Source organism: Mirounga leonina, unplaced genomic scaffold, assembly GCF_011800145.1.
Source record: "Mirounga leonina isolate KUSES-001 unplaced genomic scaffold, KU_Mleo_1.0 Mir_488, whole genome shotgun sequence".
NCBI classification, from domain to species: domain Eukaryota; kingdom Metazoa; phylum Chordata; class Mammalia; order Carnivora; family Phocidae; genus Mirounga; species Mirounga leonina.
The window spans coordinates 5093356-5108935 of record NW_023270777.1 but is presented as its reverse complement, the minus strand read 5'-3'; the positions used below and the strand labels follow the sequence as shown (position 1 = coordinate 5108935).

Genomic DNA, 15580 nt, shown 5'->3' with positions numbered 1-15580 from the left:
AATAAATAAATAAAATCTTTAAAAAAAAAAAAAAGCAACTTAGAGATAAGAGTCAGGACAGCTAAAATGGAGTGTGTCTCTCAAAATGTTAAATCCATTTATGTAGTCCAAAAGCAAAGAAAACTTAAAATGGTGGAAAACCCAGAAAAAGATGGCAGAAGAAAGATCAAATGAAGGGGTCATATCAATAAAAGCAAATGGATCAAGATTCTCTGCCAGAAGACAGACAGATGGGGTCAAAACCCCAAACCTGAGCATCTACAATTTACAACTTACACACCTAAAATAAAATTATCCAAACAGGCTAAGATAAAAATATGGGCAAAAGACATGACTGTTAGATTTTTAAAAAGGAGAAATATGGAAAATAGAGCTTTCCATATTAACAGAAGACAAAGACCCAAAGTCAAAGACAGTATACGAGACAAAGGTTTTTTTGTCTTCTTAATTAGCTTTAATTTTTTAATCAAAGAAGTTAAGCGTGTGCATAGTCTTTTATTTAATTCTCAAAAGATAAAACAAATGTATCTGTTCCTACTCCTTCCTTCCCATCCAATATTTTAAAGGCAACATTGTTCAACTCTTTCAGCTGCTTCTTATTTGCAGTTCAGTGTTAACATTAGTGGACATAAACTGACCTCACTTGATCAGTAATAGTGACTTTTTATAATGCCAACAAAGAGGTTGGTGGTGTTTTTTTTAATTATTATTTTACAGCCATCTTAGCTGCTCTCATTCTTCCCGATGTCACAATGTAGAGGCATATTCCATTTGGGGAATGTGTCCATATCCAATTTTGTATCAGTTAGGAATGTGCAAATAGGGGCACCTGGGTGGCTCAGTCGTTAAGCGTCTGCCTTCGGCTCAGGTCATGATCCCAGAGTCCTGGGATCGAGCCCCACATCGGGCTCCCTGCTCCACGGGAAGCCTGCTTCTCCCTCTTCCACTCCGGCTTGTGTTCCTGCTCTTGCTGTCTCTCTATCAAATAAATAAATAAAATCTTAAAAAAAAAAAAAAAGGAATGTGCAAATAACAGAAAACCATCTGAACAGTGGCTTTCAGGCAGTCAAGTGTGGAGCTCGTGGTTTTATGATATCATTAGGAGCTCAGGCTGTTTTCATTTTTCTGTTCTCCTGTTTTGCGCTTGTTCTTTTTATGCTTATGGTCCCAAGATAGCTTGCTACACCTCGGATATTGTATCTGAGTTTCAGGCAGGGAAAAAAGGAAGGAAGGAGACAAATAAGGAGGAGAAGGGAAAAGAACAATTTTCCAGAAGCCCTTAGCAGGTGCCTTATTCGGAAGTACTATGTCACATTGGCACTCTAACTGCAAGGCAATCTACTATTGCAAGAATGTTTAGACAGGCACTAGCCAGTCAAGGTTTTGATATAAGAAAGAAAAGTTGTAGAAATTGGCAAAGGAACCAACCGTGTTTTTATTATCAGCACTATGTGAATAGTGTTAATTGCCTAACCAGCCGTACGTTACGAGTATTTTCCTTCCGTACGTATTTTTGTTTCGCCTGGAGTCAAAGCTTTCCTCGTTATTTTTCATTTGCTTTGTTGTTATTATTGTTTTCTTGAGCTTTGGCTTTTTCCGTGAATACTAAGCTCCGTAAAATATCTGTCAACATTATTTCCGTGTTAAATCTGTCACATGATCTGCCATTGCAAACCTTTTTCAGGAGATACTGCTCCTTGGGCGACCCATTCTGTTCCAGTGGTTCTCCAGGCTTGAAGACAACTGTCCCCCCCGGGGCCATACTTTCGTCACTGCCTTCCATCCATTTCCCCTACTTCCCCAAATCCTCTTTCATTTTCTTGAATTACTAGATAATTTTGTGGGGACATATCCTCAATTGCCTTCTGGAAAGGAAAAAGGGGGAATGATGTATGGCTGCTATTTATTTTTTATTTTTTTTTAGACTTTCGCATTTCTAGCCTAGCACTTGATTGAAAATCTTGCCAGTCTAGGGCTCTAGGTTGGAATAGGTTTCTCTCCGATTTTTGCTGTCTATCTCCTGCTTTTTCGAAGTCTGATGCCATTCTGATGACTCGTCCTTTGTGTGTGACCTGTTTCCCACCCCCACCTTGGATGTTTTTAGGATCCTTTCTTTATCCCGAGGTTCTGAAATTTCACTATTGTGTGTATTGACGTGAGTATTTTATCACCCATTGTGCTGAACATCTGCTAAGAAGTAATCTGGAAGCTCTAATTCCCAGTTCTGGGGAGGTGAATTTCATTGTTCCTTTGTTAATATGGTCCCGTACATTTCCTTGATTTTTGGTTTTGGAAACTGTAGTAAAATGAGGACTCTCTCTTCCTGTTTATTTCTTTTTTTTTTTTTAATTGAAGTATAATTAGCGTACAGCATTATATTAGTTTCCGATGCACAACATATTGACTCAGTGATTTCATACATTACTCTGCTTACCCTGAGAAGTGTAGTCACCAGGCGGTTCTATTACATTATCGACCATATTCCCTCTGCCGTACCTTTCGTCCTCATGACTTGTTTACTCTTTAACTGGAAGTTTGTACCTCTTAATCCCCCTTTTTTTATTCAACAATCCTGTTCTTTCTTCAAGACCTTCCAACTTTGTTTTCCGGATTCTCTGCTGAACTTTTCATCACGGCTGTCACATTTTTAATTTCCAAAGGCTGTTTCTGGTCCCCTCGTAAACAGCATCCCATACCCATTTCACAGACCCACTGCATTTTCTTATCTCTGAGGATATTGATTACAATATCCTTAAAGTTACTAACTCCATCATATGGTAAACACCTGGCCACCTGGCTTTTCCTTTGGGAGCCTTGGGAACCTGGATGTCAGCGTAGGTAGATCTTTTCTGGGGCTGTGTGCAGACAGGAGTGGTTTCTCCGAGGCTCACTCCCAGAATTCAGAGGCTGGTGGGAAACTCAGTAAACAGACTATTGCCTAATTCTCTGGTCTTCAGTTCCCCATACTCACCCCAACCCTATTCTGTCCTTAATGCTTCTGAGTTTAAAGGCTCTCGGGTTCCATTTTTTAAAGCATTTGTCTTTTGCTTTATTTTGGGGGACAATTGCTGAAGGGAAGGAAAAAAATCTTCTTGACTCTTGAGGTCTTCCAGCTGGACTAAAGTGACATGAGACAGATGAACAGGGGAAAAAAGTACAGTTTTATTTCGTGCTCATGGAGACCTGATAATGAAATTGAGACCCAAAGAAATGACCAAGGCGGGCCATTTTTATACTGTTTAGACAGAGACAGTAAATCCGTGAGGAATTGACAGGACAGAGGAAACTCAACTTTGGCAGCTTCAGTTAGTGAGGAATTCTAAACAGAATCTGGGCTGGGGGAGTAAATGAGTAAAAAGTAGCAAGGTTGTTTATACAGACTGCTGGGCTCTGAATGTCCCACCTCTGGGGATGAGGAGAGGTCTCTTTACCTCCTAGTACAGGGAGGGCGCCTTTCCCACCGGAGATTTATTTCCTGCTTTCAGGGGCACGGAGGAGGGCCTGAAATTCCTTCCTGCTCAGGCTGACTCTTATGTAAATTTTATTTAAAATAATCAAGCAGCGAAAGTGGCACGTTTAGGGCCGGCTTGCCCTTGGCCCCCTTGTCTGTGTAGGATAGTGCTGGGTAGGGTAGGGGATGTTGGATCTAATTGCTTCTCACAGAAACTTTCGAATAATCCTCTGGTTGTCAACCCTACCTCACCTCTGGCTTCTTTGGTATTTGTTTTCTCCAAATCCCTAAGGGTTTCCAGCACTCGAGTTAAGCAATACTAACCTACTTCTCACCAGTTCCCCTTCTGCTATAAGGGCCATGGAACTTTCTCTCATTGCTAAGCCAGTTAGCAGTCACTCACGTTCCTGTTTCGTGTAAGTGATATTATTTGGGGCCGTAGAAGTCTGGGTTCATCAATGATGGAATTTACCTTTCCGTTTCTCCTGGTTGTTTGCCATGATTTTGAGAAGAAACGGAAACCAAACCACCTTTTGTGGTTATGACTTGAAAACTAGGAGCCTCATTTTGTTTTGATAAAAATTAACAATTCACGATAAGTATGTAACTGACACAAACTTTTATCTGGGGAATAATGTTGCATCAAAACATATAAAAGCAAAATATTTGATATTCATGGGAAAATTCAGGAAGTTATTATACTTCTTTAAATCCTTGACAGATCAATAGGCAAAAATAGGGAGGCTGGAGATCTGAATAATGTAATTGATTGGTTTGATTTCAGAGATATATTTCCAGCTCTGTACTTCACAGAGAATAAAAAGAAACAAAATACCAACCTCAGTCATAGATCCAAGAACATAGGAGAATACATCTCACGATGAAGCTGGCATTTCAGATCACAAGCCAAGGGTAGATTGTTCAACAAATGGTGTTGGGAAAACTGGCAACTGATCTGGAAAGAAAGAGAAAGAGACTAACGAATTCTGTCTTTTTTTTTTTTTTTTTTAAGATTTTATTTATTTATTTGACAGAGACAGTGAGAGCAGGAACACAAGCAGGGGGAATGGGAGAGGGAGAAGCAGGCTTCCCGCTGAGCAGGGAGCCCGATGCGGAGCTCGATCCCAGGACCCTGGGATCACGACCTGAGCCGAAGGCAGATGCTTAACCGACTGAGCCACCCAGGCGCCCCTAATGAATTCCGTCTTTTAGTTATTGCTGTCAGTTCTTGGCAGAGAGTTTGACCACAGGGGCTTTTCCCGGACAGTCCTCCTTCCCTGGTCTTTTGCACACTACCATAGGCTGTTTCCTAAGAATTCTAAAGAATAATCAGAATTCAGCCATTTGGCTTCCTCCGGTGATTTAAATGGCTGCATTATTTTGAAAGCCAAGAGACCCTCCATAATTCATCCGTCCCCCCCAACCTCCGCCCCGCCACCAACTTAGTTGATTGCCCGGCATGCGTTTGGTAATACAGAACTGCATACTGGAATCTTCCACCATGGGGGTTTGGAGGGGGCCAGAACATGGGTGGAGGAGGCTGGGAATCCCACATTATGGAACAAGGCAGTTGTCCATAGACAAGGCTTCCCAAAGCCCTCTCATGCTGTCTGAGGATTCTCGTGAGCTCCTCCTCCAAGCTATTCCCTTGTCTGCTGAGTGCTCGCAGCTCTGAAAAGCCACTCCAGATACTCTGCCTTCTTTCTGTGTGCCCTCTTCCCCCATCCCATCTGGGAGAATGGGAATAGAATATTTACCAACTGTTCCCTCCTTGTGTCGTTGACACCAACCAATCAGAAGGGTCAGATACCAGTCAGTCTAGAAACTGGATATGATTAACCAGTCAAACCTGTGCCTAGCGGATGAACATCAGCTCTCCCTCTGCTAAATTCTCCTAAGAGCCTTTCCCCAGAACCCCGCTTTGTTTGAGGTGTTCGATTCTCTTAATTTTTACCTCCTTTATCCCCTTGAACTTATTCTAATGGTTGTCCTTTCCTTCCCTGACACGTTGTCTGCCTGATGATAATTTTCCTGGTTTGATTTACCATGAAAGTCTCTTGAGCTAGTACCTTTCCGGAGTGGGGCGTAAGTGGGGACAGACGCATCCACTGGTAGACCAGATGGAATATGGCTAAGCATACCCATCATGGCTTCCCCACTGTGGGACCAAATTCCCCTTGATTTTTATACATTAGAGCTCTCTTCCCAGCTACTCAAAATCCTTTCTCCTTTTGATTGTACCATTGTTTCCTTACTCTAAGAACATAGCCAGATCTTCAGCGTTCTGATGGCTGAAATGCAAAGAGGGTAAAAGTGGAGAATCTCAGAGGACATTTAGGGCCAAGTCTGAATGTGGTCAGTATGCCTTCTACCCATATTTCACTGGCCAGAATTCAAAAGGATATCTCTCACCACTGCTCGGAAGTCTGGAAAATGTAATATAACTTGTTCACAGAGGGAAGAAATTGGTCTGGTGAGCATCTCGCCAGTTTCTGCCTCAATTTATTATCCCTGTCCTGCAAAGTGTGGTGTGCGTTCTAAATTTGGATGAGTCTGTGATGTTTCTAATTTCCATTTTTTGCAAGAGAGCATTTTCATTGGAGTAGTCATGTTTTTTTCCTTCAGGGTAGTTGTCCTTAAGCCTTGATATGCATTGGACTATCCTGGAAAGTCTTGTTAAAATGCAGATTCCTGGTACCACCTCCCCGAATTCCAATGACCTTGGACCCCATGGCCACAGGGCATCTGCGTTTTTAACAAGCAACCCAAGGGCTTCTACAACCCAGAGTTTGAGAAACACTCCTTTCTAAGTTCAAAGTTATTCAAACAACGTTATTCGATAGACATTGAGTCCATCAGAGAAAAATTCCTTTAAGGGTAGGAAGAGGGGGACCAAGGGACTGGATTTTGCTTGAAGAACTAGAAGTCAGATGGGGAGGCCCTTCTCTACATCGTTGGGGGAAATGACAGGGAACCATATCTGGACAGAGCCTAATACATGGACCACTGTAATCCAGTGTTTCAATGTTTACACTTTAGTTTTAATTCTGCCTTCAGCTCTAAGACACACATTTTTGTTTCACATTTTAATGTTTCTGATACCAGGATGTATCTTACAGTCAATAGTGTCTTAAAATTGTAATTGATACCATTTTACTTTTTGTAAGAGATGCATAAAATAATAGTGTATCTTAAAACCCTTGGTGGCTTAGATTCATGAAACAGGGTACTTCACCATAGTTACGAGTGTGTTGGATTTTACCTTAGTTGTACTTACTTGCTTTCACCAGGAATTCACACCCCAGGAGTGATGAGCTAGTATTCTAATTAGGAAGCCCACTGCCAGAAAGAGCTAAGAGAAGTGCTTTAGTTATCTTTACCTCTGATCAATGTCTTTAGTCAAGACATTGGTCTTTGGTTATCTTTTTTTTTTTTTAAGATTTTATTTATTTATTTGAGAGAGAGAGAGAATGAGAGACAGAGAGCACGAGAGGGAAGAGGGTCAGAGGGAGAAGCAGACCCCCAGCTGAGCAGGGAGCCCAATGCGGGGCTCGATCCCGGGACTCCAGGATCATGACCTGAGCCGAAGGCAGTCGCTTAACCAACTGAGCCACCCAGGTGCCCCTTTGGTTATCTTTACCTCTGATCAATGTCTTTGGTCGAGACATTGGTCTTTGGTTATAATTAACACAACAAATGCTAAAAGTGGATTTTCACTGGTGAAATAATGGTGTTTAAGAAATGTGAATTGGCTAAAATATTTTTTATGGGTTTTGTGTGAACATAAGCTTTCTTTAAAATTTTTTTTTTCAAAACCACTTTAGCAATTTGGGGTCCTTTGTGGTTCCATATAAATTTAAGGATTTGTTTTTGTTGTTGTTGTTCTAGTTCTGTGAAAAATGCTCTTGGTATTTTGATAGGGATTGTGTTAAATCTGTAGATTGCTTTGGGTAGTATGGGCATTTTAACAATATTTATTCTTCCAGTCCATAAGCATGGAAGGTCTTTCCATTTCTCTGTGTCGTCTTCAATTTCTTTCATCAATGTTTTATAGTTTTTAGAGTACAGGTTTTTCACCTCTTTGGTGAAAGGTTTCTTCTTGGGCATCTTATTATTTTTGGTGCAGTTGTAAATGGGATTGTTTTCTTAATTTCTCTTTCTGTTACTTCATTATTAGTGTATAGAAATGCAACCGATTTCTGCATGTTGATTTTGTATTCCGTGACTTTACTGAATTCATTTATCAGTTCTAGTAGTTTTTTGGTGGAGTTTTTCGGGTTTTCTATATAGAGTATCATGTCATCTGCAAATAGTGAAAGTTTTACTTCCTGCTTACCAGTTTGGATGCCTTTTATTTCTTTTTATTGCCTGATTGCTGTGGCTACAACAATGCTATAGAAATATATCTGTTCTGCAATATGGAGAATAACATGCAATAAAAATTAAAAGATGAAAAAAAGAATAAATTTGTTGGCAGTGAGTGATGTTTACAACATGTAGATAACAACCAAGGAAGGGTACAAATCACTATCCATATATTACATTAACCTCTATTCCCTTTTTATATAAAAGTTTGGAAATAAATCAGCCAAAATGTTACAAAAGTTTTCAAAAGTTGAATCACCCAAAATGTTAATAGTGGATTATGTGTGATTTTCTTTTTCTTTCTTTTTGTTTGAACTCTCTGTCCTAAGTCATCTGGTGTGCATATGGGCTATTTGTAATGTTAAGAGGCAGATAACTTATAAAGTTAAGGGTCAAACCTTTCTCGTCAGGGTACAAATGCTCAGCATGTCCTCGTCTGTCTTCTTCTTCGCATGTCTTCCAGCAGCATTTAGGACACAGCACCCTCTCTTTTTAAAAATCTTTTTTTTGGGGGGGCGCCTGGGTGGCTCAGTCGGTTAAGCGACTGCCTTCGGCTCAGGTCATGATCCTGGAGTCCCGGGATCGAGTCCCGCATCGGGCTCCCTGCTCGGCTGGGGGTCTGCTTCTCTGGCGTTTTGAGTATGCAAGTCAGTGATTTTTAGAAAATGTGTAAAGTTGTGCAACCATCACCAGAATTCAGATGAAGAACATGCCCATTACCGGGAAATAGTCTCCTGTGCCCATTTGCAGTCAGACCCCACTCCCACCTCAGCTCAAATAGCCATCGATCTTCCATCTGTATAGATTTGCCTTCTGTGAATAGTTTGTACAAATGGAGTCATTCAGTATGTGTCCTTTCACTCACCATCATACTTTGGAGGTTCAACCATGTTGTAATCTGTATCAATCTATTCCTTTGCATTGCTAGATAGTATTTCAGTGTGTGAATATATATCACAGTGATCTCCCATCACCATGTGATGGGCATTTGGATGGTTACTACTTTTGGGCCCTAATGAATAACAGTCCTATGAACATGTTCCTACAAGTCTTTGTATGCACATAACTTTTTGTTTCTCTTGAGTGGATAGTTGGAAGTGGAATTGATAGGGGGAGCCTGGGTGGCTCAGTTGGTTTAGCTGCCGACTCCTGATTTCAGCTCAGGTCATGATCTCAGGGTCCTGGGATTGAGCTCTGTGTTGGGCTCTGTGCTCAGCGGGGCATCAGCTTCAGGATTCTCCCTCTCCCTCTGCCCCTCCCTCCACTCACTCGCTCTCTTTCTCTAAAATAAATAAATAAATCTTAAAGAAGTAGAACTGATAGATCTTTTGGTAAGTTTAAACTTAACTTTTTAACAGACTGCCAAACTGTTTTCTAAGTGGTTATACTATTATCCATTCCCACCAGCAGCGCATTAGGGTTTCAACATTTGGTGTGGTCAAGCTTTTGGATTTTAACTGTTCTTGTAGATGTTAATTGTATCTCATTATAGTTTTAATTTGTATTTCCCCAGTGACGAATTGTGTTGAGCATCTCCTTATGAGTTTATTAACCATTCATATATCTTCTTTGATGAATTGTCTGTTTAATTCTTTTGCCCATTTTTAATTGGGTTGTTTGTCTTATTATTGAATTAACACACGTTCTTCATATTCTGGATAGAAAGCCCTTCTCAGATATGTAATTTGCCAGTATTTTCTCTCCTCCCGTGATTTTTTTTAAACTTTCTGAACAGTGTCATTTCAGGGATGCCTGGGTGGCTCAGTCGGTTAAGCGGCTGCCTTTGGTTGCTCAGGTCATGATCCCAAGATCCTGGGATCGAGTCCTGCATGGGGCTCCCCGCTCAGTGGGGAGCCTGCCACTCCCCCTGCCTGTGCGTTCTCTCTCTCTCTCTCTGAAAAATAAATAAATAAAATCTTTAAAAAGAAATAAACAGTGTCATTTCAGAGACATTTTTAAGTCCAACTTATTAATTTTTTAATCTTATGGATTATGTGCTTTCAATGTCATATTTAAGAAATCTTTGCTTAACCCAAAGTCATAAGATTTTCTCATACATTTTCTTCAAAAGCTTTTACAGTTTCAGCTCTTAACTTTAGAACTATAATCCATTTTGAGTTGATTTTTGTTTATTGTGTGAGATAAGAATCTAAGTTGTTCTTTAAAAAAAAATGATATCCATTGTCCCAGCATATTTGTTGAAAAATAAATCGTCCTTAAAAAAACTATTGTGGCAAAACATACATAGCAGAAAATTTATGATTTTGGCTAAAAATTTCGAGCATACATTTTTTTTTTTAGCGTGGGTTACTTTTTTAGTGCAGTTCAGGGGTATTAAGTGTGTGTGCATCATGCAAACATCACCACCTATCTCCAGACCTATTTTCATCCTCCAAAAGTGAAACTCTGTACCTGTCAAAAAATAGCCCCCCATTTCTCCTTCCCTCCAGCCCCTGGAACCCACCATTCTACTTTCTATGGATCTGACAACTCTAGGAACTTCATATAACTGGAATGATACAATATTTGTCCTTTTGTGACTAGCTTATTTCACTCAGCAGAATGTCCTCATGTTTCATCCATATTGTAGCAGGTGTCCGAATTCCTTTCCTTTTCGTGGCTGAATAACATGGACACAGGTTGGTTCCACCTTTGGGCCATGAGTAATGTGGCCATGAACATAGGTGTACAATTATCTGTTTGAGTCCTTTGAGTATATATACCCAGAAGTGGAATTGTTGGATCCTATGGTAGTTCCATTTTTAATTTTTTGAGGAACCATGATAACTGTTTTCCACAGCTGCTGCCCCATTTTTTATTCCCATCTGTAGTGAATGAGTGTTCCAATTCCTCTGCATCCTCACCGACACTTGTTATGTTGTTTTTTTTAAATAGTAGCCATTCTGACTGATGTGATTTCTTTTCTTTCTTTCTTTTTTTTTTTTTGAGAGAGAGAGAGAGAGTGGGGGGAGAGGCAGAGGGAGAGAGAGAGAGAGGGAATCTTCAAGCAGACTCCATGCTGAGCTTTGAGCCCAAAGCGGGGCTTGATCTCACGACCCTGAGATCATGACCTAAGCTGAAATCAAGAGTCAGATGCTCAACCGACTGAACCACCCAGGTGCCCCCTGATTTATGTGATTAAAAAAAAATTATTTTTTATTCCCTCCTTCTTAAAACATTTTTTTTGTGTGACTTTCAGAACCCCACAAGGGTACATTAGAACCCTACAAGGTGACATATTTCTTCCTAGCATGTCGGCTATTCATTCAGTCTCTTCTGCAGTACTCTCTTCTCCCTTCTGCTCTAACACATCAGCCCTCCTCCATTCTCTATCCTTATACCCTAAAGGTCTTTTAAAAATTAAAACCCATAATATTAATTCTGAGATACACCCTGAAGTTACCCGCCTTAAAAAATCTCCAGTCCTGATCTTCACCCCAAGTTCCAGATTTGCATATATGGCTGCCCAGTAAGCATTTCCACTATTGTACCTAATAGGCTTCTGAGACCTAAACTATCCAAAGCACATTCCTAATTTTCACCCCAATTTTGCAGATCTGGTTGTGTCTTTCTCTCAATAAATGGCGACACCATTCGTCTGTTTGCTCAGGACACATATCTTGAATTATCTTTCACTCCTTTCTTTCCCTCCTACTCTCATCCCATCCAACAGGAAGTCCTAACAACCTGCCTCCAAAATCCATTCTGAGTCGGGCCACGCCTCACACCCCACACCACTGACGTCTTCGTCCAAGCTGTGTGAGCATCTTGCACAGACCTGTGATCTCTTCCTCATCAGTGTCCATACTGCTGCTCTCTTCCCTCCACAGTCAACATTCCACACACAGAAGCCAGAGCACCCCCCTGAAAACATCAGCCCACCGTGTCACCCTTGCCCCTGATCCTCCTGTGGCTTCCCTTGACTCCACAGCACCCAGAGTCCTCACTATGGCCCTCAAGGTCCACGGAAAGTCAGCACTTGCTTCTTCTCTGATCCCGCGTCACATGGTCACACTGGCCTCCTTGTCCTTCCTTGGCATTTGCTGATTCCTTTCCTGCATGGTCCCCTCCACCTGAACAAACTTCATTTCCCTTCCAAAGAGTTTTTTTTCCCCTGACTATCCCTCATAAATAGGCACCCTGTCCCATCATACACTATCATTTTACTTCTGCTTTTTTTTTTCCCATCCCAGCTCTTATCATTTGCTGACTGAACAATGTATAGTTACTTGGCTATTTATTTTCTCCCAGTCCTGCATCAAGACTCTGCAGACATGGTCTGTGTTGTTTACTTCTCTCTTCTCCAGCATCTAGAATAGTGCCTGGCCCCTGAAGATTTTATAGTATCTCTTTAAGAATAATTTCTTCCAGGAAACAATAGCCGTTGTGTTAATAAAAGATTTCCCTCTCTTTATTTAATGGAGATCTTTGGCTTTCTAATTCCATTTTCTACAGCAATCAAGTAAAATGTCAGTATAAACCCAGTGTCCTGACATTCTGGCCTCTGTTCTCTGTTAATACTTGGGAAATTTCCCTGAATACATGACTTTGTCTGGCCTTCCCACTTGAAGTCATGCACAGGGCAGCCCTGATTTCCAAGCCTCCACCATGATCTGATCTCTGGCACAGCATCTGCGCCCTGCGGTGGGAGACGGAGAGATCCCAGGAGTGTTGCTAAATCGGGAGACTGGCTTCATTACTATGCATCCACAGTAAATCCTAAGCATGACTTACGAGACTCCTTTTAGGATGATTAAAAGAAAGAAAGAAGCTAATGAGAAGATCACACACTTCATTTGTACCAAACGTTTCAGGCGGTTTTGTTCCAGGATGTTTATAAAGGACACCCAGGGGCACCAAACGGGGTCTCTGCATCTTGATACCCCAGGTCAGAAAATGCAAGAGGTCATAGATCTTAAAGAAGAATATGGGGTATCCAGTAGAGCTGAAACAGAGAAATAAATGGTGTATGATAGTTGGCACTGTGTGTGTGTGTGTGTGTGTGTGTGTTCGAGCACCCGTGGTGGGTAGAGAGCTGATGTTGCAGAATAATGAGAAGGAAGGCAGATAGTGCCCAGGTGGTAAAATCTCCAAGAATTTTCCATTGGAAATCATTGCAGGGTTTGAAGCTAGGGTCTGATTTGATGAGACTTGCGTGTTGGGAAGATCTCTGCAGTCTCAGCATGGTGAAGGAGGTGAGGGGGTCTGCCAGAGACGTTAAGACCAGTGACAGGGCCACCGTAGTAATTCAGGGGAGAAAGAAGGATGGAGACGTGGACAGAGAGAGACCAATTAAGGTGGGAGAGACCACTTTGTATCCTGCGATTCAAAGGTGCAGAGTGACATCTTTAAAGGATTCTAACCTCCCAAGAGAAGCACACTATTCTCCCTTGGAGAGATGGACAGAAGATGGGGAATTATAGCCCGATTTCCCTCTGCAAACCCTGAGAACTTTCCTAAAGGACTAAGGTTCCTTCTCTGCAGATAAAATGAGCTTCTCCTTCCCCACAGGTTCTGACAGTATGGACAGGCCTTTATGGCTCCGTGAGGGACGTGACCTAGTAAGAGTTTTCAGCACGAGATGTCTAGTTTTATAAACCTACTCAGAGTAAACCCTACTCTCAGCAACTTTCCTCAGCTGTAGTACGGGGTGGATGCATACCAGCAGAATCCTTTATGACCCCGCCAAGCAGAGCAGTGGCCCAACCTGGAAATGACAAAAAGTGAGGTGCAGAAGGGTGACAAGTGATGGCAGGAGCCTGGCCCCAAACCCACCGTCACATCTCTTCCAGAGGCACCCCACAAGCCTATTCTCCTCTGGGGTCAGACTGTGGACCTTGCATGATCCTCCTTCTGAGCCGTGATTTCCTGCCAACCAGTCTTTCCTGGCATGTGTCTGCTGGAATAAATTGTCCTAAACCCACACACTGGAGACTACTGAGGTTTTTTTTTCTTTTTCAGAGCAGAACTTCTTACCAGATAGCAGCCCTATGTGATTATTCTCCATCTGCCAACACCTCTCCCCCAACCTCCTTTCTCTGCTTGGCTCTATGTCCTGGAGCACCCCCAGGCTCTCCTTCCAGATGGTTTCTGATCGGGTTCAACCTATGGAAAGTCTTGGCAGGAGATTGGAAAGCGGAGGAGAGGTTTCAGGATACATGTCCCTCTCTTCCTCCCAGATTGGGTGCTTCATCTTCGGCTTCCCTCCTGGACTGTAGCCCCCACCGGGTGGCCCCTCCTCCACTGTTCCAATCCCCCAGGGGTGGTAACAGCTTCCTTCTGGTGCTCATCTCTGGGTAATTCCTCCTCCCTCGTTTGTGCCCTGCACTCAGCCTCCTCTCTGTAAGTGGTCTGCTCATACATTTCTCTTCATTGGAACCATCTGCAATGAATTTGGTTTGCTGCTGAGATGCTGACATTAGCATAATTCCAGTAGATTGTGCCCACCATCTGGGTTAGCTCATGGTGCTTCCCATCACGTTAAACACCCACGACTTGAACGCTATGGGTTGGCCCTCTCGTTCGTGTTAGGACCATGGGCCACTCACCTGTAAGAGTTGGTTCTTATCCCTTAAAACACACACACACACACACAAACACAAACACACACACACACACAAGCACCCTTTGGCATTCCACAGTAGTTTTGCCCCCTTTCCAGGGTTTAAAAGGGCTGGCCTTGAAGTAGTCTTCACTCCCCTTCAGAATCGGAGTGGAATACTCAGTGACATCCAAGGGTCATATCTTTATTTTCCTCTACCACGTGTCCAAAAGGCTTACACCCATGGGGAGGATTTCAGGGTGCTCGAGGGTGAGGATTGAATTCAAGACGAAGTGAGAGGTTGCCGCTGATTCTGAACTATTTGGAACGGTGTCACAAAATGGATTTTATAGAGCTGAAATATCTAATAGGACTTTTAAAAGATTTTTATTTATTTATTTGAGAGAAGAAAGAGAGAGAGAGAGAATGAGCGGGGGGAGGGGCAGAGGGAGAAGCAGACTCCCCGCCGAGCAGGGAGCCCAACTCAAGGCTTGATCCCAGGATCCCGAGATCATGACCTGAGCCAAAGGTAGACGCTTAACCGACTGAGCCACCCAGATGCTCCTCTAACAGGAATTTAAGACTGTTTGCATGGGGTGAATGATGTGAACCCCTCATCTACATCATCCTCAGTAACGTTGTCCTTGCTTAAGCTTTTGAGAGAAGGAATTACTTTATAGCTATGGAAAGAAGTATGAAAATTCTTACCTTGCTCAACATGGTGAAGAGCAGAGACAGAATTCACGGTTGAAAAAACTTGGAAACAGTAGAGGGTACATCCTGAGAATTAGCACAAATCACAGGGAGCTCTCCAGAGTCTCACAGGCTATGGAATTGATAGAAGTAGAAACAAATTATACAAGAGTATACAAGAGTCATCTGACCCCAGAGATCCGCTTCCCTCCAGGAGCAGCACCATATCCTCCAGTAAGTTCTACAAGGCAAACATCTGAGTATCACCTGCTCAATGACGTCACCCTATAGCTCTTGATACACAGATGCGTGCATGCATGTGTGTTCATATTCAATAACTATATGAAATATTTACTGAATGAATGAATTCCTGATTCCTCTCTCTCTGCCTGACCTACTTCCTCCAGATAATACTACGTTCTAACTTCACTGCGTCTCTTAAACCTGTCTTCTTCTACCCTACCTTAGGTCAACGACATCTCTCCCTTGGGTAAATGGAGCAACCTCCTATCTAGTCTCCCTGACTGCAG

The 15580-nt window shown here is 42.2% G+C and overlaps 1 long non-coding RNA gene across 1 annotated transcript; it reads right to left on the bottom strand.

Annotated features, from left to right (window-relative positions):
• Window positions 1-938: 938 nt before the first annotated feature.
• On the bottom strand, window positions 939-15179 carry LOC118000194. Its single transcript, XR_004676404.1, has 3 exons — window positions 15066-15179; window positions 4291-4406; window positions 939-978 (listed from the first exon to the last, which is right to left on the bottom strand). It is a non-coding gene; the product is annotated as an uncharacterized LOC118000194 (long non-coding RNA).
• Window positions 15180-15580: the final 401 nt, after the last annotated feature.